We start from the raw sequence: 24,472 nt of genomic DNA on the forward strand, positions 1-24,472 counted from the left end.
TTTCCTATGTGTGGCTTCCAGGACATGTTGTCAGTGAGTGTTATGCCCAGGTAGCTGAAAATGCCCACCTTCTCGAGTGAGGAGCCCTCTAAAGTAAATTTCCCTTTGAAAGATCTGTGGGGATTAAGGGTCATTAGTTTGGTTTTCGTTGCGTTGATTTCGAGTCCCTGGGATGAACAGAAATGCTCGAAGCACGCAAGGAGTTTCCTTAGACCACTAGGGGTTTTAGATATCAAAAGAGTGTCATCATATACAAATTGGACCCCATTGTCCGTAATGATTATTTTAGGGATTCCTTCACATGTAAATACATCCTTTCAAAATTCCATCACACTTTTTGTGGTAATGGTACATGCACAAAAAGCAGTTACCCATTTGGACATATAGTCCACCAGTACAAATACATATTTCTCATTGGGGGACAACAAATTAAAAGGTCAAACAATGTCCAAGCCTAGTTTAAACCATGGCATTTGAACTTGAGAAAATGGTGCCACTCTCACTAACTTGGTTTATCAATGTTTGCACACATCCAGCAGTCTCTCACCAACCTCTCAGTCTGCCTATCAAGGCCAGGCCACCAGTAGCTTTCCCTCACCCTTGCCTTGGTCAGATTCCTGCCGAGATGTCCTTTGTGAGACAAATTCATTGTCTGTTCTCTTAATCCTCTTGAGGGACCAAGCGATCACCTCTGAGTAGCTCGCCATCAACCACACTGAGGTGCATATTTATACTTGGCTTGCGCCATTGTAGCGTCAAAACTTTTGACGCTAAAACAGCGCATAGCAAACTCTATATTTATATTTTGATGCTAGACCCGTCTAGCATCAAAATATTGGGGTTAGCGTCATACTGTGGATGTGGAAAACTACCTTGCACTAATGAGATGCAAGGTAGGAGTTCCCGTCCACAATATCAGACTAACCCTCTACTGCCTTATTTATACTCCAATGCGAAACCGATGCGCACAGAGTAGGTGGACCAAATAAATGGTGCTAAGCCTGCTTAGGGGACCTGTGGACACATTTTCATTGCTAAACACCATGGAATGGGCCCACATATGCCCACCCCAAACCACAGGAACACCCCCACCCACACCAGAGGAGCGCCATAGGATGGTGGACCCCATCCTGGGTAGGTAATGGTAAGTATATATATATATTTTTTCTGTGCCATTTGGGGCCTCTTAGATGGGGCCTCCTGTCTGGCACTAGGTATTAGGCCTTGCCCAGGAGACATTGGTCCCCTGGGCTGGCCACTGGAGTGGTGGGCACTACTACTGTCTTTACTAAGACAGGAGTCATGTTTGGGTGGCAGTGCATCAGAAAACGGCGCTAGGCTGGTTAGTGGTATATTTATTGCTGCTAACCTGCCTACCGTCATTTCTGGCCCACTGGTCCCTTTTCCCCTCCCGCCATCCCCCCCAGCTAGCTTGTTTTCTTTAGACGCTGGCCTGTCCTTTTCACCACTGTACACCATTCCATAAATATGTCACCCAGCTGGCGCTATGGAATGGAACGAGCAGGCGCTATGGATTTTGATGCAAAACTGTGTTAGTGCAGTTTTGTGGCAAAATCCATAAATATGGGCCTCAGTTCTTCTTTCGCGCCCCAAAATTTCTTCATATCATCCGACAACAACCTACGTTCAGGCCATCCTCCGACCACCAGTTTCTTCACTTCTGTTCAACTTCATCCTTTTTACATTCAATACTTCATTCTGCTTGATTTATGGCTGATTCCATCACCCACATCACATCTGTTTCAACTGCTATTTGTTCCTCAATGGGCCGTCTGGACAGAGAATCCACTGCAGCTTTTCTAAGTCATGGTAAATACTCAGCTTTGAAATCGAAATCTTGTACGCTTTCTATCCATCTCTTGATTTTCGGGGTAGCTCTTACAGACACTTTGCATGTATAATGACATGTACTAAAGATTTGTGAGCGCATCGGAAAGTAAATGGCAAACCCCAAATAAAAAATTAAAATGGTGTATGGCCCAAACACATGCAAGTGCCTCCTGCTCAATGACAGAGTACCTCTCTTCTGCCCCTTTGAGTGAGCATGATGCAAATGCTATTTCTTTCTATTCACCATTATCAACCTGGGCCAGGACCGCACCCAATTCTCTGAGACTGATGTCTGTGGTCAATAATAGTTTTCTTAGTTACATCAAAATGTCCCAAGTTGGGCATGCTTCCAAATACCTTTTTAATCCTAGAGAAAGCCTCATCACATTCAGTTGAACACACAAACTTTGTTTCTTTCTTTAACATTGCTCTCAAGGGCATCACAATACTTGTGAACCCTTGAACAAACTTTGAGCAGTATTCAGCCAATCCAAAGAATGACTGAATACCATCTTTGACATTGAGAAAAGGGGCTGTAGTAATAGACTCAGTCAGATCACTTTGGGTTCTATGCCTTCCCCTGATAAGATAAGACACCGAGCTCATCGGAATTTACATTTCTCATGTTTGAGTGTGGCACATGAGGTTTAGAACCTTCCATACTTTATGAACAACTGGCTTGGCATTGTTTTTGAGTATTATTTTGTGTTAAAGTCTTTTAAATAAGGCTAGTTCATCTCTGAATACCACAGGAAATTCATTTACTACATACTCATCTTCACCCATGTTCTCCATAAGCATGAATTGGTCTGTAGCGTTAGGATTTAATGTGATTCCTAAATTCTTTTAGTGCCGCCAGCCTAACAAATTGTAACCACGCTTAGCAACATGAACCTTTCCCACCATCTCACATCCTTTAAAGTTGATTTTCATTATGGAGTACCCTATGAGATCAATTCTGGTGCCACCATACCTTCCAGGAGAGATATCTGGCGCCTTCAGTTTTCTATTCTCCTTTCCAAATATACATTCCCAATTCTTGTGTCCTATTAAGGTATAGGGTGATCCAGAGTCCACCAGAACTGTGACTTCTTTCTCATCTACAAAGATCAGACATTCGGGCATTTTTACTCATCCAGCATCCAGCTCAACACTGTTTTGATTTACCTTGTTAGTTAAATCTTGTGACACACATAAAATAGCATCTTGGTGCAATTGTGGTTGATCAATATTTTGTTCTTTAACATTTCTACACACTTTCACAAGGTGACCTTTTTTCCACAACCTCTACAACTTACATGTCTAGCAAAACAGTTAGGGCAGTTGGATAAATGGTTAGGATTACCACATCTGTAACATTTCATCATAATATTCTTTGGTGTCCTTCACCACATTTCCTTTATTTCTTGGATTACTATTAGTAACTTTGGAGCTGGTACCACCCACTTTGTTTATAGGTGTGTTGTCAACCTCTTCCTCATCATTTAAGTTTAGTTGTGCTATGTTCACATTGGAACTAGTAGATTTGTCTTGCCTCTCCTTGACCCACCTTGTTTGTTTCATCCCTTCTTCAGTTACTATTGCCTCTTTCATTGGGATTCTTTGCTAGAAACTTTTCTTGGACCCAATGGTTGTTGGTGCAACACACTAATTGAGCCCTAATTAACGAGTCTGTCAAATCCCCAAAATCACATGTGTGCACTTAACCTTTGAGCGAAACTATGTCATTCCCAACTTTTTCTGTTTTGTTCTGAACCCTTGAGAAGAATTTATGTCTTTCCATGACTATATTTATCCTGGGTCCAAAATGTTTCTCTAACATTAGCATTGCCATATTGAAAATATCTCTGGGATCTGCCTTAGAGTACCCTAATGTAATTTCGTCAAGGCTCTCATAGATTTTACGGCCTTCAATCCTCAGATTGTGTAGTAAAACACCCTGTTTCCTTGCTGGTGAGTTTTTCCCCTCTGATTGCAATCAGGTCAGAGTAAAAAAAAAATCCATTGCTTCCAGGCTAATAATGGATCCCCAGCTTCTGAGATGAATTGTGGGGTGGTAACATACTTCCTGCTGCCATTTTTTAAAAAGGTTTATAATATAAACAATTAACTAATATAACAATCTAAAATAAATGGTTGAAATAACAGACTACCAAAACAGGCTAATACATAAAAATTCAAATAATATATACCTAGGCTTATAATGTTTATAATGCAGTAATGTGGTAGGTTGTGCTTGAAATACTGTTTCTTCCATCAGTCTTGGGTATTTCCATCAAATATGCGATTATAAAACACACTGGAATTTGTCAAGCAGCCCTTAATGATTGTGTCTACTCAGTATAATCCTTTTTTTTCTGAGGTGAAATGCTAGTCAGCGTTCTAGTTTTTTTGTTTTTAAACATGTGTGTAGCCCAATTATATACTCGTTTCTTTGTTCCTGTTCAATCATGTCAGGCCGCAACAAAATGTGTGTTATGCATCAGAGCCTCTCACTTCTGTACAGCTCACATATATGAGCTGGCTCACACCCTGTGTTGCTGCTGGATTCTTGCCAGCATGTGGAGATCGTCACATGTGCCAGTGCACGCTGTAATGGAGTGATTTAAACCTTGATAATGGTCAATGTACAGGTCAGTGTTAGCACTCCTTAATCCCTTTAAATTGAATTTAGGCAAACCACTTAGGGTAGCGTCCATGAATTCAGCATGCAGTTCGTTTAGTCAATAGTCTCAATGTTCACAATAGTTCACTTACCGCACAGTTTTCCACTTGTCTCTTCATTGGGTGTGTATTTCAGGTCCATGAATATCAGCATGCTAGGCTCTTTGGTGGATGCTCTCCATCTCGTCACCAATGTTTAGAGAATACATACATAGTTCAGCTGGGTTCAAATCTCTTTAATGCATTTACCATTCATAGCACAACCTCCACACACAACTCCTCTCTGGCTGAACCCACTTCTCAGTCCACCCCGTTGCTAGGTTGCATAACATTCTCTATGAGGCACCTAAAGATCCAACAATTTATATCATAGTTAAAGATACATGAACTACATGTGAACCACAACAACTACCCTAGACCATTAGTTCTGTTTTTGGAACTTTGAACACATAATTAGTGGCAGATTAAAATCTGAGAATGGGGCACTAGAAACATATTCTTTGAGACAGAGAATGAGGGTGAGCGCTTTTAAAACATATTGTCCATGATGCAGAGTTATTAATTATAATTATTTTCCTTACTAGGAGTCGATCCAATTGCAGATTGTTTTCTGAAGTGGTTTCAAAGTGATAACGCGTCCCAATCTGGTTAATTTATTCACTCTGGGACTCGTTTTAGGCCAATGAATCTTTTGACCCTGATTGAAGACACCTTAGGATGAGATAACTGATCAATATGTCAATCAATAAGTCAATAAAGTTATTAATCAGACTCAGAAACCACCATGACCTTTTGGTCATAAATAGCCACACCAGTTTAGTACGATTTTGTGATGTTTATTCCCTATTGATTACAGTTCTACGAGCAAGTTTATTAATCTCAAAACCATGAAACACATCCGCATTGTCATAATATGGCAACTCGAATAAGATTTCATCAATGCAAGGATCAGAAACATTAGTACATAGCACAACGTCAACATAGGTTAACCTTAGCAGAGTGTCATTAGAGCATTATTCAACAAAGCATTGATCTAGTCATTTGTCTATTTGGGTCCGTTTTAGTGAACCCCTTAACTAACCTCGAATTAGCATTGGCATGTTGGGCTTCATGCAAAACAATTTAGTAACACGAATTTGGAAAACATCTATTTATGGTCTCTGTCAAAAGAAACAGTTGGTACCTAGAAAGGAAAGGCAAACAGACAATTACAATTTCATCATCATATAGTTACCCTCCGTAATGGGTCAGCATACAGAGTCAGTCTTCGTTCTCAGGACATAAATTGATTCGCCATCAGCCAGGGAATCCAGCAAGACGGGTAAAAAGGGAAACTTCCCTCATAAGGAGGAGAAGTATAGAACAGGCAAGATAAGGGCAAGGATGGTTTGAAGAACCAAACAGCAAAGTCTCTATGCAGCGTGACAAAGTGTCTGGGTCACAGCAAAAGTTTGCAATAGCATCTCCTCATGGCTCCTCGTGTCAAAGGTTTTTATCCTTTTTCTGTTGTACAGTCCCCTAATTCCTGATTGGGTAGGGTTGGCACCCCACTATCTCCATCCAATGGGTTTTCAAGGGTGCTATCAAATTTGTCACCCCATAACAGTTCTCACGTAGTTTATTGGTCCTTGTGATTGACGTCTCCAGCGGGTAGAATGTCCGGTGTGATTTCATACTCTTGTGGTCTCGTGGTCCTCTCGCATCCTCAGTCAGTAGTTCCATTGTCTGTACCGGTTTAGGCGACGTTGTACCTGTAACCAGTCTACACTGTTGCATTCAGCAAAAATGTTTCTTTGAGCAAGTCGAATTTTGTGAGAACGGATCTACTACGGTTACACTCATCTTTTAGCTTTGGAAAAGTACGGGTACATGTTCTTTAGCAAGTCAGCACACTGCACGTTAGAAAAACACATTTAATATGAAACCGGGCAGCTAGGCGTCGGCTCATGCTAACTAAGGCCTATTGATTTATTAGCAAAGCCTTAACATATAACTCTTAATATTAGTGCATATCAACTAACATATAATTATTTTACTATTATTCAGCTTTATTAATCATTGTATACATTGGTGGCCACTCCCCGTTGGCACATTTCAAGCACGTGTTTAGCAATAACACATTAATACATTTTCTATGCAGCATTATTATGCATTAGTTCATAAACATTTCATGTTAATTTTGAGTATAAAAGCTACTCCCCCTCAGTCCCTCCTCTGATGACACTTGTCATCACACAAAACCTTTCCCTTCACAACCTTTCACTTTTTAGTTTGCGCATTTCATATTCTTCTCTCCTTCTTGATTTTTCCCAAATGTCTTTGAACATTTTCTCCTTTTTTCTTTTCCTCTTTCCTTTTATTGCGTTTTGCCAATTTTCTTTTCATTCTTTTACTAATTTTGCATGATAACCATAGTTCAAATAAACAAGGTAGAACAATCAATACACCCCCTATTATTTTTGCAAGTAGCCCATTCCAAATACTACTAAACCAATTCCCTACTTTAGCAATTCCCTTTCCAACTTTTTCCCAAACTCCAGGTACCTTCAGCTCCTTCAAATCTGTACTGTCTCTTGTTAGGTTAGTAAGCATACCCCTAATTTTATTACTATTGTCTGGAATGAATGCACAACAGTGGCGCTCATTAAGCATCTTACAGACTCCGCCACTCTTTGCTAAAAGAATGTCTAAAGCAAGCCGGTTTTGAAGAGTCATAGCCCTCTCCGCAGCAAGTTCAGTATCCATCAGGAGTATAGTCCCTGTGAAGTTTGTCAGCATGTTATCCACAATAGTAGACAACTTTTGAATCTTAATGAAGTTTAAGAAAACCCCTACTGAAGCAATTATGTCTCCAAATATATCACCTACGACAGCAGCCGCTGTCTCTCTCTTTTGTCTAGTATGATGTAATTCAGACATTTTAGGAAGTTGCTTTAAGTCATCAATTTGGTAGATCTTTGGGAATACTATTCCCAAATAACATGTCCCATACCATCCCTTTACAAGACGGTAATAAGCATTATTCAATTCAAAGAAGCTTTATTGCGGCTACAAGAGCCAAAAAAGCGCGAGCAGTAATAAATACAAATAAATGCACTTGATAAAATAAAATTGCAGGTAAATATGGTGATAAAAGGGAATAAAATATAAATAAAAATTAAAATGGAATAGAAATGAGATAGAATAAAATGGAATGAAATTAGATAAAATGAAATGAAGTGAAATGCACTCTGCAGGATGTTGGGACAGTCTTATTTGGAGTCTTTGTCCAGGAGAGTTTTCCCTCTAATAAGCCAACTAGCTCCGAGGAATTTGGCGATAGCGATCACTAGCGTTGGCCTGGTGTCTGATCTAAGGATTCGCAGAGCTAGCGCAGAGCAGCGTGCTCCCAGTAGTCTGCATGCCGGGGCCAGCCATTTCCTACGGGGGGCAGTATACGCAGGGCATGCAAAAAGGAGGTGAGGGAGATTCTCCACGGGGGCTTTGCAAGCAGGGCATGTGGTGGATTCGTTGTGTGACCAGCTGCTGGTGAAAAGTCTTAATGGGAGTGTTCCAATGCGGAGCTGGAAGTACAGTTTCCTTTCCCTTGGGGCCGTGATTAGGTCCCAAAAAGTTTCGTACTTGCATGACTCTTTTAGGTTGGCAAAGTCACAAGATAATGTAGTGTGGAGTGCAGCCCGAGTGTCTTCGTTGTTGGCCCTTTGCCAGTAAAGTTTCTTTAGTTCGCTTTTCGAGGGAAAGACTGACGTGGCTGGTGAGTTCCAGAGATCCTCGAGCCCGATAGAGTGGAGTAAATCCTTGATGGATCGTAGCCAGGGGATTCTGTGCAGGTGGTCGGCTTTTAGGATGACCTGTAGAGCTTCGGTGAAGATGACAAGTTCCGGAGTGGTCCAGAGACGCCGCCAGTACAGCAGAGGTCGCAGGCGGGCTTTGTGACCAATGCGTTTGATGCCGAGGTCCTTGAAAAGAGGGAACAGTGGGGTGCTTAGCGGAAGGGACACAAGGTTTCTTAAGAAGTTGTTTTCAGCGGTGGTTAGGTCTTGGGTTTTGGTATAACCCCAAAGTTCAGCCCCGTAGAGCGCTGAGGAAACTGCCTGGGCTTCGTATAATTGTAATGCTGGGCGAATTGGTTTTGTGTGTGAGAGGTGGAAGTTTTTTAGTAGAGCCCCAGTTGTTTGTCTTAATTTAAGGGCTTGTTTTCCTATGTGTGGCTTCCAGGACATGTTGTCAGTGAGTGTTATGCCCAGGTAGCTGAAAATGCCCACCTTCTCGAGTGAGGAGCCCTCTAAAGTAAATTTCCCTTTGAAAGATCTGTGGGGATTAAGGGTCATTAGTTTGGTTTTCGTTGCGTTGATTTCGAGTCCCTGGGATGAACAGAAATGCTCGAAGCACGCAAGGAGTTTCCTTAGACCACTAGGGGTTTTAGATATCAAAAGAGTGTCATCGGCAAAGAGTAAGACTGGGATTTTTTGTGTGCCAAGTGAAGGTGCGTCAGCCTGCAGTCTGAGGAGGGAGGGGACAATTTCGTTGATGTACAGGGAAAAGAGGGTCGGGGCAAGTACGCAACCTTGCCGCACACCCCTAGAGACGTGGATTCTATCGGTAAGTTGGCCCTTGTTGCCCCACCTGACTTGTGCGTAGTTGTCCTCGTGGAGTCGTATCAAAATGGCAAGGATGTGTTCCGGGATACCCATCCGAGAGAGAGTGACCCACAGTTTGTTGCGAGGTACTAGGTCAAAAGCAGATTTGAGGTCCACGAAAGCTACATAAAGGCTGCCTTTACCGATGAACACTGTTTTCCAATATAATAATAGGAATCTGAGGGCTTGATCAGTGGTGGAAATCTTCTTTCGGAAACCGGCTTGGAGGGGGCTAAGGATATCATGGTCAATTATCCATTCTTCTATCTTCCCTAGGAGGCAGTGGCAGAAGACTTTTTGGACACAGTCAATTAGACTAATGGGTCTATAGTTACAGGGAAGAGATCTGTCGCCCTTTTTAAAGATTGGAATAACAATGGCCGCTTTCCAAGAGTCGGGAATTGGCGCCCCAGATGCTATTGCGTTAGCTAGAATGGTGAGATATCTTGACCAGGATGCTAGGTCTGTTGAGAATAGGTCTGCTGGGACGCAGTCTGAACCAGGGGCCCTGCCGCGTTTTAGAGTGCTTAGAGAGTAAGTTATATCACTTTGGGAGAACAACAGGGGTGCTGCGGTGGTTGGTGCTAACGAGTGAAATAGGAGGGGGCCCGTACAAACAGAGGTGGGGCTATCATGATCAGGGGAGTACAGACTACTAAAGTGGGCTATCCAGTCTCTTGGGGCAATATTGGTTGTGATGTCCAAACCACTGGTTTCTGGGCCTCGCGCTGCCAGGGACCAGAACAGACTATAATTTCTCTCGCGCACAGCGTCGCTGAGTGATGTCCACCATTTGCTATCTTGATCACGCTTGGCTATGCATATTGCAGATTTATAGGACTTCCTAGCTACGCGGATGGCGATGGGGTCCTTGGATTTAATGGCTTGAACTAGGCGCTTGTTTAGGGACCGGCACGTTTTGTTGAACCAGCGGTGCCTGGCTTTGGGTCGTTTGTCGTCGTGGGCTGGGGGTGCTGAGAAGTGGGTTGCGATATCCCTAAAGCAGGAGGTGTGGATTGAGCTAATTTCCTGGTGGGGTGTTGCAGAACCTGCCTCTAGGTCCCTTAGTGTGGATTTTAGGGTGTTGTTGGCAGCATTGATGAGTGCGGGCCGGGCCACAATATTGACCCATTTTAGGTGTCTTTTGTTGTTGGCCAGGTTAATACCCTCGGGTGCTACTGCTGCGGGGTTAGACGTGGCTGGGAGGTTACCTAGGGCTAATGTGTGGACAGAAAGAGGGTTGTGATCACTTTCGGTCCGTTCGATGATTGTCATATCAATGACTAGAGGCCATAATCTTATATCGAATAGGCAATAATCGATTCTGCTGGTGTGGTTCGTTTTGTTGTATGTGTGACTACCGTTGGTGTCTGAATTAGTTCTGCCATTTAGCGCCCTGAGTCCAAACTCCATGGTCATTGATTTTACCTGAATCGCAACCGACGTCCACCTTTTGATGGGTGCAATGGACAGGGCGGGGATAGACCAGACTTGATCTTCCTCGCGGGTGGACCTGAGATCGTCCCAGTCGAGGGGTTCGAATGTGACGTTGAAGTCCCCAGCCACAATGGTTTTATGATGGCGGGGATAATTTTGTAAGAGGGCTACGAGGGCGCAGAGGGTTTTGGAGACTTGACCCCCCCTGACCCCTCGAGCGTAGATATTAAAGATGTTCACCACAGAGTCAGGCCCAAAGGATAGACGAAGGCCTAACAGGTCGGGAGAGGCGGTAGGTAGCTGTGATATATGGCAGCTAAGCGATGTTTTGATCCAGATGGTCAGACCCCCTGAGGGCCTGCCTCTCGTGCTGGCCACAGCGGGGATGTGGAAATTTGAGTAGCCTGTTCGGAAGAGTGGGTCGAGTGACCAGGTTTCCTGTAGGAGACATATGTCATGTTCGTCAATAAATGAGGAGAAGGATGGAAGGGGAAGAATAGATTTCAGACCTGCCACGTTCCATGAGACAAGTCGTACCCCAGATTGTGACTGAGTTGTCCTACCTAAATGCCCGGGGTTTTTGAAGTTGGTTGTCAGGGGTTGGTTTGGCAGATGTGGCTGGGGGAGCAGGGATGGGTTGATGCCAATGTTTGCCCGTGAGGTTTGTAGTGGTTGGTGATGTTCCTCTGTTGGAACAGGCCTGGTCCTGATCAAGGAGATGCTTGCGGGCCTAGACAGCAGCTCTAGGTTTGGTGGGCAATGTGCCTGCAAGATGGGTGGAGCATCGTTGTCATGATTGCTCGGTGAGCCGGAAATGGTCGCGGTGTCATGGGTAGGGGGGTGAATACATGGACAGACAGTGGTGGGGTAAAAGGAGGATCTGGGGGTGATGGATGTTGGAAGGTTGCAAGGTTTGCCTGCATAGATTTTAGGTGGGGCTGTGAGTCAATCATGTTTACCAAGAGGGGATAGGTTTTCTGCCGGGTGGTAACTCGGGCGTTCCTCGTGGAGCGTGGGTGACCTGGGCTGTTTAAACTGGATGCGTGAGTGTGCAGGTGGGCTTGTTCTTGCGTCTAGGGCCACCAGATTGTTCGCCATGGTCCTGTTCTTGAGTGTCAGTTTTAGGATATCAAAGTGAGTTCCCGGGTCTGGCCGTCGTACTACGGTAATTAGGTCCTCACGTATTATGGATCGGCAGCCTCTAACATGGCGAATCCAGTGGATTGCCTTGTTTTTGATATAGTCTACCCCTTCCTTGCGCGCCAATGTGGTTAACTTGGGAACATTGACCATTAGAACTATATTACCTAAATGGGACTGGTCAGTGGCAGGTTGCTTAGAGTATTTTGAGGCGGTGTTGCTCATGGGTTTGAGGGTATTATGATAGATGTCTAGTGAATTTCCTATGCCTAAATTGTGGAAGAGGGGAGACTGGTGGGAGTTCATGGTCTTTTCTTTGGTAGGGTGAGGGCCAGCGTGGCTAGAAGCAGGGGAGTTGGGCGAGTTAGTTGTGATGCCTGATAGGATTGGATTTTGGGCAAGGTTACTGGTGGTCGTGTTATTTGCGTGGGTTAGCTGTTTTACTATTGCAAGTAATGAGTTAACCATATGCTTGAGTTCTGTGACTTCCTTCCTTAGAGCTTGTATGTATTCGATATGCTGTGGGGTTACATGAGGAGAGTGCGTGTTGGTTGCTGCTGGCCCATCTGCCAGGGTGTCTGGGTTGATGTCGTCGCGTGATTCAGGGAGGTTGGTTAGGGGATTGAAGCGGTTACTGAGCTGGATGGAATCGTTGGTGGCAAGTGGTAGGTCTTCTGCTAGGGAGGGGGCCGCATGGGTGATAACGTTCCTACTTTCACCCGCCCCTGTAGTGTCAGTAACTTGTTGCCCATGTTTCATGAAAATCTCAGCGATTTTCATGGAACCTTCCTTCCTGCTAGTTGAAGTGGGCCCCTCCCCAGTTGCAATAGAAATGTTTCCCTGGGGGCTAGTTAGTATTCCGTTGCATTCGCCCAGGAGAGAGTCGATTCTATCCATAACGCAATTGCTAGCAGCATGCTTATGCCTTTTTCGCTTGGCTTTTAGTACTGCCCCGGCCCCTGCCTCTATTGCTTTCCTTTTGCCCATCTGGTGTTAGTGTAGGTGCAGGGTTAAATGATAAGGTGTCAGATTAAATGGAGCAGCTGACTGGGGAGACAGAGTAGGAAATAGCAAAAGGGACTGAGTACAATATGGCGTTCTTGGGAGATAGATGTTAGGGGGGTGGCCCAGCCCAGCCTCTGTCAGCCGCTGACGGGCGCAGGACGGGCCCGCCCTTGGCCCGGGCTTCGCCCGGGCGCCGCCCGCGCGCATCCCGCGCTGCGGGAGCGCGAACAAGTTTTAAAGGGCTCCTGCCAATAAGCATTAAGTCCACATATATAATAGATCCCAGGGATCGCTGGATCCTGTCCATTTAACACGAACGTCCATTTACTCTGAAACAAAAACACATGCCTGCACTCACTCGTTCCTACAAATAAAGTGTCATGCTCAGACTTTGGCCTATATATACAAAGCTTTCCTACGTGTAATGCGTCTATAGCTAATTTGCCCTGTGTCTTTATTTCACTATAAGCAGAATCATTTGCAAACGTTCGTTTTTCTAATCCATTTTCCAGCCTTTCCTTTAATGCCTTTCTTCTATCATCAGTGTGATCTAAGAAGCTCTTCTCTCCTGGCGTTAGTAAGCAGGTTAGATTATTGCGGTGTGCATAAGCTGTCCCAAATGTAAGTGTCGGCTCAAAGAAACCCCTAACTATTTTTATGCTGTGTTCCTTAGCTAATTTATTTAGAAATTCTATTACAGGCACAAAGGAAAACACTACATCTAGGTTAGAATAGAAGTATTGGGCATGTTCTTGATCATAGAATCTTGTTAATAGCAAGCTACAGCTTATTCCGTAGGTAAGCGGCAGACTATGGTAAGTAACCCCTTCTTGTACTAACGAAGGAATCTTTGTGCACACATAGCAATTTTTTGCATCCATTGTGTCAACATACTCATTCAACAAGCAATAGAAGACATTAGTAGATAATTCCCTTTTCAAATGAGTTCCCTCATGCAAGTACTTCGTATCCTGCTCAAACTTCTCCCATGGTGTTAATGCAGCAGTTTCAGGAGTTGGAGCATTGTTAGTCACATTCTTATCTAGCCATGGCATTCCCACAATCACACCTATAATTATTATTGCACATACAATACCCAAAATAACACTCAACCAACCAAGCATCCTACCCCTATCATTATTTCTAATGTTACTCATGATCTGTAAAAATCAGACAGCAGAATAAGATAAAGCAAACAATCAACTTTGAGGAAGATTGAAAAGATCTTTTTTTTTTTTCTCGTTGTGCAAAGTCTCTCTCTTAGCAAGTATTTACAGCGTTTCACTCACTCCCAGGACCCTTTGTCAAATCAGATTTGCAGCTTGTCATAATCGTTTTTTTTCTTCAAAGTCAATTCAGGTGAACAGTGTCACATCCGGTAATTTGTCAGTCTCTTTTCTCAAGTTTTTTTCTCTGTTTATTTAATTTCAGCTTTACCACACTCTCTTTCTATGGTTGAATTCAGGTACCGTAATATTGACCTGGAATTTCTCAATCAAAACAGAATGCCAAGAATTCTTGTTGCCATTCAGCTGATGTTGCATATGCCCATTCAGGACCTGCGTACCTCCTGTTTGCAACTCTCTTTCTTTTCAGTTTGCGATCACCCTGCAACTCTCCTTCACTGAGATCTTCTTTCCTGGTTGTGTCGACTTCTTCCTCTATTGTTTCGTTAGGGATCACTTTCTCCCTTGCAGCTTGTGGCTCCGGCCAGTTATCTCCTTTAAGTGTTTTCTTTCCGCTTGGCCTTTCAGGATGTTGAACAGTGCCCTCCTCTTGTGCTATGGTGTTTTCTCTTGATGGACCTGCAAGCGGCTCAGGAGGAGTCGGAACACTTTGACCTCCTTCTGCCTCACCTCTTTCGCCTTCAGGGTCTGTCAAAGGCTCAATTTCGAACCCGTATCCGTCTGCTTCTGGGAGAACCTCTCTTTGTGTCGGTTCCCCTGATGCCTCAGCTGAGATAGGGTCCCTGTGGATCTCGTTTGCTGTTTGAGTGACTAAGCCGTCCTCAACGGGCTCTCCTTCAGTCTCAGTTCCCCTTTGATTACTCTCTGGCCCTGAGACTTCCTTCTCTGCAGCTGTTGTTTTACCCAATTCAAGTTCCTCATCAGTTGGACATGTTACCTCCTGGATCCAGTTTGGAAGTCCTGCACATTTCACAGCAGTGGTAGTGTTAATATTACTTGATATGGCCCCTTCTAACGTGGCTCCAAACACAACTTCCTCACGTGTTTCTTGACAACAACCCAGTCACCGGCTTTCAGGGTGTGACCTGGATCACTTATCGGTGGCAATGTAGTAGCTTCCACTTGGTGAGAGAAAGAGCGGACCACGTCAGCCAGACCCTTGCAGTAGTCCAACACCATATCATCTGTGATATTCACAAGAACATTTGCAGGCACTGCGGGCAATCTCATAGCTCGGCCCATAAGAATTTCATGAGGAGACAGTCCTGTTTTCTTGTTGGATGTTTTTCTCATTGACATCAGCACTAAGGGCAATACATCTGGCCATTTCAAATTGGTAGCTCCGCACATGTTCGCCATTCTCGATTTCAAGGTGCCATTCATCTACTCCACTAGTCCTGATGCTTCAGGGCGATAGCTACAGTGCAACTTCTGTTCAATGTTCAATGCAGCACCCAAGAGCTTAATCACCTCATTGTTGAAGTGTCTTCCCCTATCTGATTCTAAAGAGATCGGAAACCCGAAACGTGGTATTAACTCCCTAAGCAGCTGCTTTGCTACTGTGAGACTGTCATTTCTACGTGTAGGGTAAGCTTCAATCCAGTGACTGAAAATGCACACAACCACCAACAAGTACCTCAGACTTTCACACACAGGCATCTCAATGAAATCCATCTGCATTCTGCTAAATGGACCTCCTGCTCTCCCAATGTGGCTCAAATTCACCATGGTCCCTTTCCCGCATTCATCTGCTGACAGATGTTGCACCTGTGACAGATTACTTCTGCAGCTTGTCTGAATTTTGGATTGAACCAGTCGACTTTGAATAATCTGACCATTGCGTCTCTCCCAACATGTGCCTGATCATGGTAAAACTTCGCAAACTGTGTCAAAAGGCTGTTTGGCAAAACCATTTTCCCCTCCTCTGAAACCCATAAATCATCAGATCTTTGTACGCATTGCATTTTGAGCCAAGAACGTTTCTCCTCTTTACTGGCACGTCCCTGCAACTATTTTAACTCATCTAGTGTGTCAAACACCATTAATGCATACCCTGAGCATGTTTCATTTTCAGTTTCAGGTAACAATTCTCATTGGTCTTGAAACGATATACAGTTCAATGCACAAAACCTTGCAAATTGATCTGCATATCCATTTCCCATTGACACAAAGTATTGTGATTTAACATGAGCACTGCATTTCACCACGGCAATTTCAAGAGGTCACTGAATCGCGTGTAACAAATCCTTAATTTTCTCGCCATTTTTCACTGGAGAACAGAAGAAGTCAGGAAACCTCTCTGTGACCACAGTTGGCCAAAATCATGTACAATTCCAAATCCGTATCTGCTGTCAGTATAGATAGTGACTTTCAGGTTCTCAGCTGCGTGGCATGCCCTAGTAAGAACAATTAATTCAGCCACTTGAGCAGAGTATACTCTTTCGAGCCAGGATGCTTCTAGGATACCAGTCATTGTACATACAGCATATCCAGCTCTCAGTACTCCTACTGAGTCTCTCAGGCATGAACCATCAACAAAGATAATGTAATCATTTTATTCCAATTGGGTATCTTTAATGTCGGGTCTTGGTTTGGTGCACAGATCTGTTACCTCAAGACAATCATGCTCTACCTCCTCAGCATCATCAGTGTTTGCATTTTCAATAGGAAGCAAAGTTGTCGGGTTCAACACAGTACATCTTTTCAGTGATACATTCGGTGACCCCAGTATAATTGTCTCATACTTAGTTAATCTCACATTTGTCATATGCTGCGTCTTTGTTCAGGTCAACAGGATTTCAATTGAATGCGGGACCATTACTATTAAAGGATGTCCCATCACTATACCTTCACATTGAGTGAGGCTTTGACCAACAGCTGCAACTGGACGCAAACAACCCAGTAAGGCTGCTGCGACTGGGTCCAAAGTAGCTGAAAAATATGCTACTGGGCGGTTTGTACCTCCATGGACCTGTGTCAGGACAGACAAAGAACAAGCATGACGTTCATGGCAAAACAATACGAAAGGCTTTGTGTAATCAGGCATACCTAAAGCTGGTGCCCTGCACATACTTTCCCTCAGTTCCATGAATGCCTTCATCTCTTTCTCGGACATGATTATGGCACCCGGGCCATCCTGAATTTCCTTGACAGTCAATCTCACCAAAGGTTTAGAGACAATCGAGAAGATAGGAATACACTGACGACAGTAGCCCACCATTCCCAAAAACATCCTGACGTCACTTTTGGTTGTCGGAGGATTCATCTGCAATATGGCTGTCACCCTTTCTTTGGATATTTTCCTCGACCCTTTTTCAATCAGGTGACCTAAGTACTTCACCTCATTCTGACAGTACTGCAGCTTCTTTGGGGACACCTTATGGCCATTCTTTCCCAAGTGATTCAGTAAGGCAATAGTATCGTACCTGCAGTCATCTTTTGTTTTGGATGCAATCAACAAATCATCAATGTACTGTACTAGAGTCAAACTAAAAGGCAATTCTAATGATTCCAAGTCCTTCTTCAATATCTGATTGAAGATGGAGGGTGATTCAGAAAACCCTTGAGGAATTCGACACCAACTGTAAACCTTGTCGAGGAATTTGAAACTGAAAAGAAATTGGCTATCCTCATGAAGAGGCACCGAAAAGAATGCTTGAGACAGGTCCACGACTGTGAACCATTCTGCATCACATGGAACCTTGAACATAATCACGGCTGGATTTGGCACTATGGGGCAACATTTTACCACAATCTCATTAATTTTTCTCAGGTCTTGAACAATTCAAACTTTCCCACAAGGCTTTTTCAGATCCATTATTGGTGAATTACATGGGCTGCTCATTACTTCTTTTAGAACTCCTTGCTTTACAAAGTCTGCAATTATCTGCGTCACCTGTATGAGAACATCTTGTGCCATGTGGTATTGTGGCACATGGGGAAACACTGCATTCAGCTTTATCTCTACTTTGACTGGTTCTACTCCTTTTATTAGTCCCACTTCTTTTCCTGTCAGGTCCCACACCTTTACTGTCACTGTTCCCTGCAATTAGGCTGGTAAGTCAGTCACAGTGAACATCAGGAATAAGGTTATCAAAGGGTACTACTCATTTGCGGTCTCCGTCTCTGTCTCCGAGATCTGACCATCGTCCCCTTCATCATCACTGTTTGTCTGCACCTCAATCCCTTCATGGGAACAGGTAATCAAACACCTTGTCTTACACAGTAAGTTTCTTCCCAGAAGGGATACGGGACTCGAGTCACAGGCTACAAATCTATGTAATCCCTGGAAGGTACCAATCTCAACTTGGACCGGATCTGTAATCGGATTTGTCAGAAACTGATTTGCCACTCCTACCACCCTTATGGTATGCCGTGAAAGTGGTAATTTCGGAACCTCTGCACTTCTGACTGTACAGCGAGTAGCTCCTGTATCAACTAGGAACGAACCCTTATGACCCATCACCTTTCCTTTTACATAAGGACTCCTCTGATCTACCTCTAGGGACGCTGCAAGCCTGCACTCCTCACTATCTGAACAACCATCCGACCATTCATAGTTTATTCCATCCTCACCACGCAATGGGAACTGCTGTACTGTATTATTTTGACTCATTGTTTGACCTGTGACCTGTTGAGGAAGCATCACCTGTTGCTGTCCCATTGGAGCTAATGGTATCTGCATTTGATGTCTAGGTACCATGGGAATCTGCTGCTGTACCTGCTGCATCTGTGCTGGTTGAACATGTGGCATTTGCATTTGTTTCATGGGTTGGAGACCCTGCATCTGTACCATATAATTCTGGAAGTTCAGATTTTGACTCCTCACTTTTGAACCCTTCACATTTTGAAATGTACCGACATCATTGCTTTGTTGAACAACACCATCCTGCACCACCATTGGGCATTCCCGCTTCCAGTGCCCCACGCCCCCCACACGTGACATGGTGACATCTTTTTCATCCCCTGCACATCATTTTGAACCACAACGGTATTCATATCTGGACCACGGTTCACAAAACCTCCTCGTCCTCTCGGTTGTGCCTGAAACGTTACATTTCCCTGTGGTTGCTGCTGTACCATCTCCTGTATTCCACTTCCCTGCATCCCTGCTTGTGCTGCCTTAATTTGCATCACCATCACTTTCTCCTTCAACTTTTTCTGTTTCAGCTCAATCTCGTCACTACAGTATTTCATATACTGCAACACCTCATCAATCGGCTTCGCTTGCCAACAGATCAAATGATTCTTAATCATCTGGCTAATCTCTGGTCTCAGCCCTTCAACAAACCTGAACATGAGGTGATTCATGTCTTTCGGTTCTATGACCTCAGTGCCACTGTAGTGTTTGAATGCCTTCAGCAACCTCTCATAGTAAGCATGTATCGCCTCTTTGCCCTCCTGTGACGTTCGATACATTTTCTACCAATCAGTCACTTTCGGCGACACTTTCTGCTTCAAAAACTCAATCACTTTATGATAATACCTCATCACTTCAGAAGACGGTGCTCCAGTAATCTTGTCCCTTGCCGGTTCCTCTGTCGCCCAATCCACACCTCTCTTGCACTCAAGCCATAAGTCAGCTGGAACTATTATCTTAAACAGGGTATTCAAGTCTTCCCAAAGACATTTTGCAAGCTTCACAAATCTGTCCATCTGCTGGTACCACTCTATCGGCTTCTCCCTCAACCTGGGATAATCATTTGTGAATGACAGGATGTCACCCTTAGACCATGGTACATGGACTAAAACCCCTCCAGCTGCTTCTCTCATTGGTAACATCTTTATTGTCCTCGTGTCTGGTGCAGCTTTCGCCTGCTTTGGTTCTGGGCAGTCACCTTTTTCTTTATCTCTCTTCTTTGCCCATCTGCCTTCCCACTTCTCTAATGCTCCCCAAATTTGAGCACTCTGCAGTATCTCTTTAAGATGTGCCTTCATTCTGGTAGATCTCATATGATCAAAATCTTTAGGCTCAGACTCTAACCTATAGCTCCTCTTCAAATGCTTAGTATTCTCTATGTCTATGCCGTATTTGTCTGCTAGGTTTGCCAACCTCTGATGCACCCTGCTCACTTCTTTGGTTATTTTGGGGCACAGATACCTCAACTCTGCTTCCGTGTATGACTCTAATCTGTTCACCCCCATCGTTCCTTCTACTAGTTTTGTGGCTTCTACACCCAGTCTCACAAAATTTAGATATTCTTCTCTCTCTGACCTCTCTGCGGTCACTGAAGTAGTCTGCGGAGTGTTGAGCTTGTCAAACCACTCATTCAATTGTTGCGCTGACAAGCCTTGCAGCAAAACATTTCCAGACTGCATCACTGGTGTCTGCGTCATATTTGTACTCATTACCTGTGGGGTTAGTGTTCCCAACCCTGCTTGCCTCATTGTCTCCAAAGGAACCCCAATCGGACTAAAGTCCAACAAGGATCTAGACCTTTCGGCTGTCTGTCCTCCCTGTGTCATTCCTTGCAAGTTTCTGGTAGACCCTCCTCTTATTGCCTCTTGGGTCATTACTCCCTGATCACATACGCCAGGCTTAGCTTGCGCATACATCGGTACTGGTGGACCAACAGTAATTGGCAATGATATAGCAGCTGGTGACTGTCCAATTCCAAAACCCTGTGGAGCATTAACTCCCACAGCTTGATTCATCATGGGTGCTGTAGCTACTGACTGCGGTCCTGTGACAGTAGTATAATTCGGAACCACCTGTTGCTGCGGCTGGGGCAGTAATTGTGGAGTTGGCTCAATCTGCACTAACTTTGATCTCGTGTATACTGGATCAGGTGGCACTATCAAACTCGTAGTTGTCTCTAGTACTGGGAAATCAGGATAAAGCCTCTGAATTTGTGGTGGCTGTAACTGTATCTGCGTGTCTGGTGCAGTGGGTACACTGACACCATTCTGTATCAAAACTGTATCACTTGTCTGCACTGTATTCATGATTCTCTTATTCTGTGCCAGATCTTCAGAACCCGCATTAATACTCTGTCCATTATCATTTATGGCATATGGTGGCGGGCGATCATGTAACAACTGATTAAGAAACACTTCATTGTCTGTATAATCTGCATCTGCCCAAGACCTCTGGGTCTCCTTTGGCTTACTAGAGCCCTTGTCTGTCTTACAAGTGGTCTTCTTTCCTTGTGCCTCATCTTCTTGAGTTATTGCCGGAAACATCTTAATTCCGTCAACTATTCCCCTTCTCCACATCTTGGTCTCACTGTCCCATTTAGCTTCCGCTAGAGTCTTTTCATCTGTCTTCATTCTCCTCATAAATTTCTGCTGCCTATGTTGTATGGCCATTAAATCCCAAACCGATAATGCCTCATAATGAGCTGGTCTCGGGGGCGGCTTTTGCTCACTTAGCACCCTTCGCAGATTTTCCAAAATCCTTATATTCAACGTTCCGTACTCCGGGAACGCTAAAAATTCCCTCCTTCTCTATCAGTTTGTACCACTGCTTTAGCCAAAGACATGGCGCGACTCCCTTCTTCTCCATTACGATATAAGCCGGAGTATCCTCTGGCGGTGTAGGCTCCCCCACACTCGCTAAAATGTATGTATCTCCCCTCGAGGCACACTTTAGAGCCTTGAAAAACTTCATTTTTGCATCTTTTATTTTGTTTAGAATCTAATCAGGAAGTGACTTTAATTCCCAGAACACACTTTGCCTATCTTCTCAACCAATTGCCTCTCACGGACGGCTGCCAATCCGTGCGCGACCCCTCTCGGCAACTGACCTATCCCAGAGCGGCTCCAATGACGTCACACTCACACCCACTGCGGCTGACAAAGTCTTGCAGCTTGCTTTCCTCACACAGAAACTAATGCAATATATTGCGAGCACCTTTAACAACAAAACCCCAAATTTGCCGGTTTACTACAGGAAGGGCAACACAATCGCTTCAGAACTTTACAGAGATGTCACTTGAAGCCTCGGCCGCTACTCTCTCCTTCTCAGCTCCCGCACTCGCAAGCAGAATTCGACCCGCAAATCCTACTCTCGACTTGTCAATGGTTCGCTCTAGTGCACTTTAGAACTTGCCAAATCTCCATTGAAGGTTTCACTCACACAATTTGACTCAAACTCGACTTGTCAACCACGCCCGATTGACCTATTAAACCGCACAAATTACAACATAAACCAAGTATCTCATACACTTATCAATATACTCCGGAGACTTAGACTAAGCCGGGTCCATACATCACCAACAACCACGTGGACAATTTTTTAGCACAAAGCACCACACTCACATGAAGTTTGCCGACTTCCCTACTCTCATACTGCGGAGTATGCCCTCTCCTACTAAAACAACATTACCTGGCCTAAATTCATACAAACTTCACAAATCACCTGCAATATGCATAAGCTGAGCAAGCGCAAATTCTATTCACACATACTAGAATGCCGAGAACATACCCAACTCACTTAGGCAAGCTCCGAGATTCCGGAAAAGTCATGGGGAATTTTAAAACACATCATACCTCCAATTTGCATTATTTCGAAAAACACTTTAGACAATGGTCCTTCGTCCTAGGGCCCCAAAGGGTCCTAAACCATCGCTCTGCTACCAGAACTGATAACGCATCCCAATCTGGTTAATTTATTCACTCTGGGACTCGTTTTAGGCCAATGAATCTTTTGAACCTGATTGAAGACACCATAGGACGAGATAACTGATCAATATGTCAATCAACAAGTCAATAACGTTATTAATCAGACTCAGAAACCACCATGACCTTTCGGTCATGAATAACCACACCAGTTTAGTATGATTTTGTGATGTTTATTCCCTATTGATTACAGTTCTACTAGCAAGTTTATTAATCTCAAAACCATGAAACACATCAGCATTGTCATAATATGGCAACTCGAATAAGATTTCATCAATGCAAGGATCACAAACATTAGTACATAGCACAACGTCAACATAGGTTAAACTTAGGAGAGTATCATTAGAGCATTATTCAACAAAGCATTGATCTACTTATTTGTCTATGTGCGTCCGTTTTAGTGAACCCTTTAACTAACCTCGAATTAGCATTGGCATGTTGGGCTTCATGCAAAACAATTTAGTAACACAAATTTGGAAAACATCTATCTATGGTCTCTGTCAAAAGAAGCTGTTGGTACCTAGAAAGGAAAGGCAAACAGACAATTACAATTTCATCATCATATAGTTACCCTCCGTAATGGGTCATCATACAGAGTCAGTCTTCATCCTTAGGACATAAGTTGATTCGCCATCAGCCAGGGAATTCAGCAAGAAGAGTAAAAAGGGACACTTCCCTCATAAGGAGGAGAAGTATAGAACGGGCAAGATAAGGGCAAGGATGGTTTGAAGAACCAAACAGCAAAGTCTCTATGCAGAGTGACAAAGTGTCTGGGTCATAGCAAAAGTTCGCAATGGCATCTCCTCATGGCTCCTCGTGTCAAAGGTTTTTATCCTTTTTCTGTTGTACAGTCCCCTAATTCCTGATTGGGTAGGGTGGGCACCCCACTATCTCCGTCCAATGGGTTTTCAAGGGTGCTATAAAATGTTTCACCCCACAACAGTTCTCACATAGTTTATTGGTCCTTGTGATTGACGTCTCTAGCGGGTAGAATGTCAGGTATGATTTCATACTCTCGTGGTCCTCTTGAATCCTCAGTCAGTAGTTCCATTGTCTGTACCAGTTTAGACGACCTTGTACCTGTAACCAGTCTACACTGTTGCATTCAGCAAAAATGTTTCTTTGAGTAAGTTGAATTTCGGGAGAACGTATCTACTACGGTTACACTCATCTTTTAGCTTTGGAAAAGTACGGGAACATGTCCTTCGGCAAGTCAGCACACTGCACGTTAGAAAAACACGTTTAATATGAAACCGGGCAGCTAGGCCTTGGCTCATGCTAACTAAGGCCTATTGATTTATTAACAAAACCTTAACATATAACTCTTAATATTAGTGCAAATCATACATTAACATATCATTATTTTATTATTAGTCAACTTCATTAATCATTGTATACATTGGTGGCCACTCCCCGTGGGCACATTTCAAGCGCATGTTTAGCAATAACACATTAATACATTTTCTATGCGGCATTATTATGCATTAGTTCATAAACATTTCTTGTTAATTTTGAGTATAAGAGCTACGCTCCCTCAAAAGTTTCGAGCCACTGAAGCTGTAAATTAAATCACAGAATCCTAACTGATTCTGCACAGCAGATTTATTTACCAGTTTCTCTGAAAAAACATTAAAAAAGGCAGTACCAAATTAAGAGTCCAAGGTGGCAGAATCTGCCTTTGGAAACTGATGAAATCTGAGTGGTCATTTTTTTGGTCAAAGACCATTTGGGCGTTTACATTTCTTAGTAAATGAACAAGTGGCAAAAGGAAAGAGAAAAATCTCAGTTGTAGCTGGATTTAATTAATGACAGCTAGAATTAACCCACCAATTAACAGTTTTTAGGGAAGTTTACAGACAGTCATTGATACCGTTATCTGAGGTCCCCCATTACTCAAGGTTCTATTCAGGGATAACTTTATATGACAGA

The sequence above is a fragment of the Pleurodeles waltl genome, chromosome 11, assembly GCF_031143425.1.
Source record: "Pleurodeles waltl isolate 20211129_DDA chromosome 11, aPleWal1.hap1.20221129, whole genome shotgun sequence".
Classification (NCBI taxonomy): Eukaryota; Metazoa; Chordata; class Amphibia; order Caudata; family Salamandridae; genus Pleurodeles; species Pleurodeles waltl.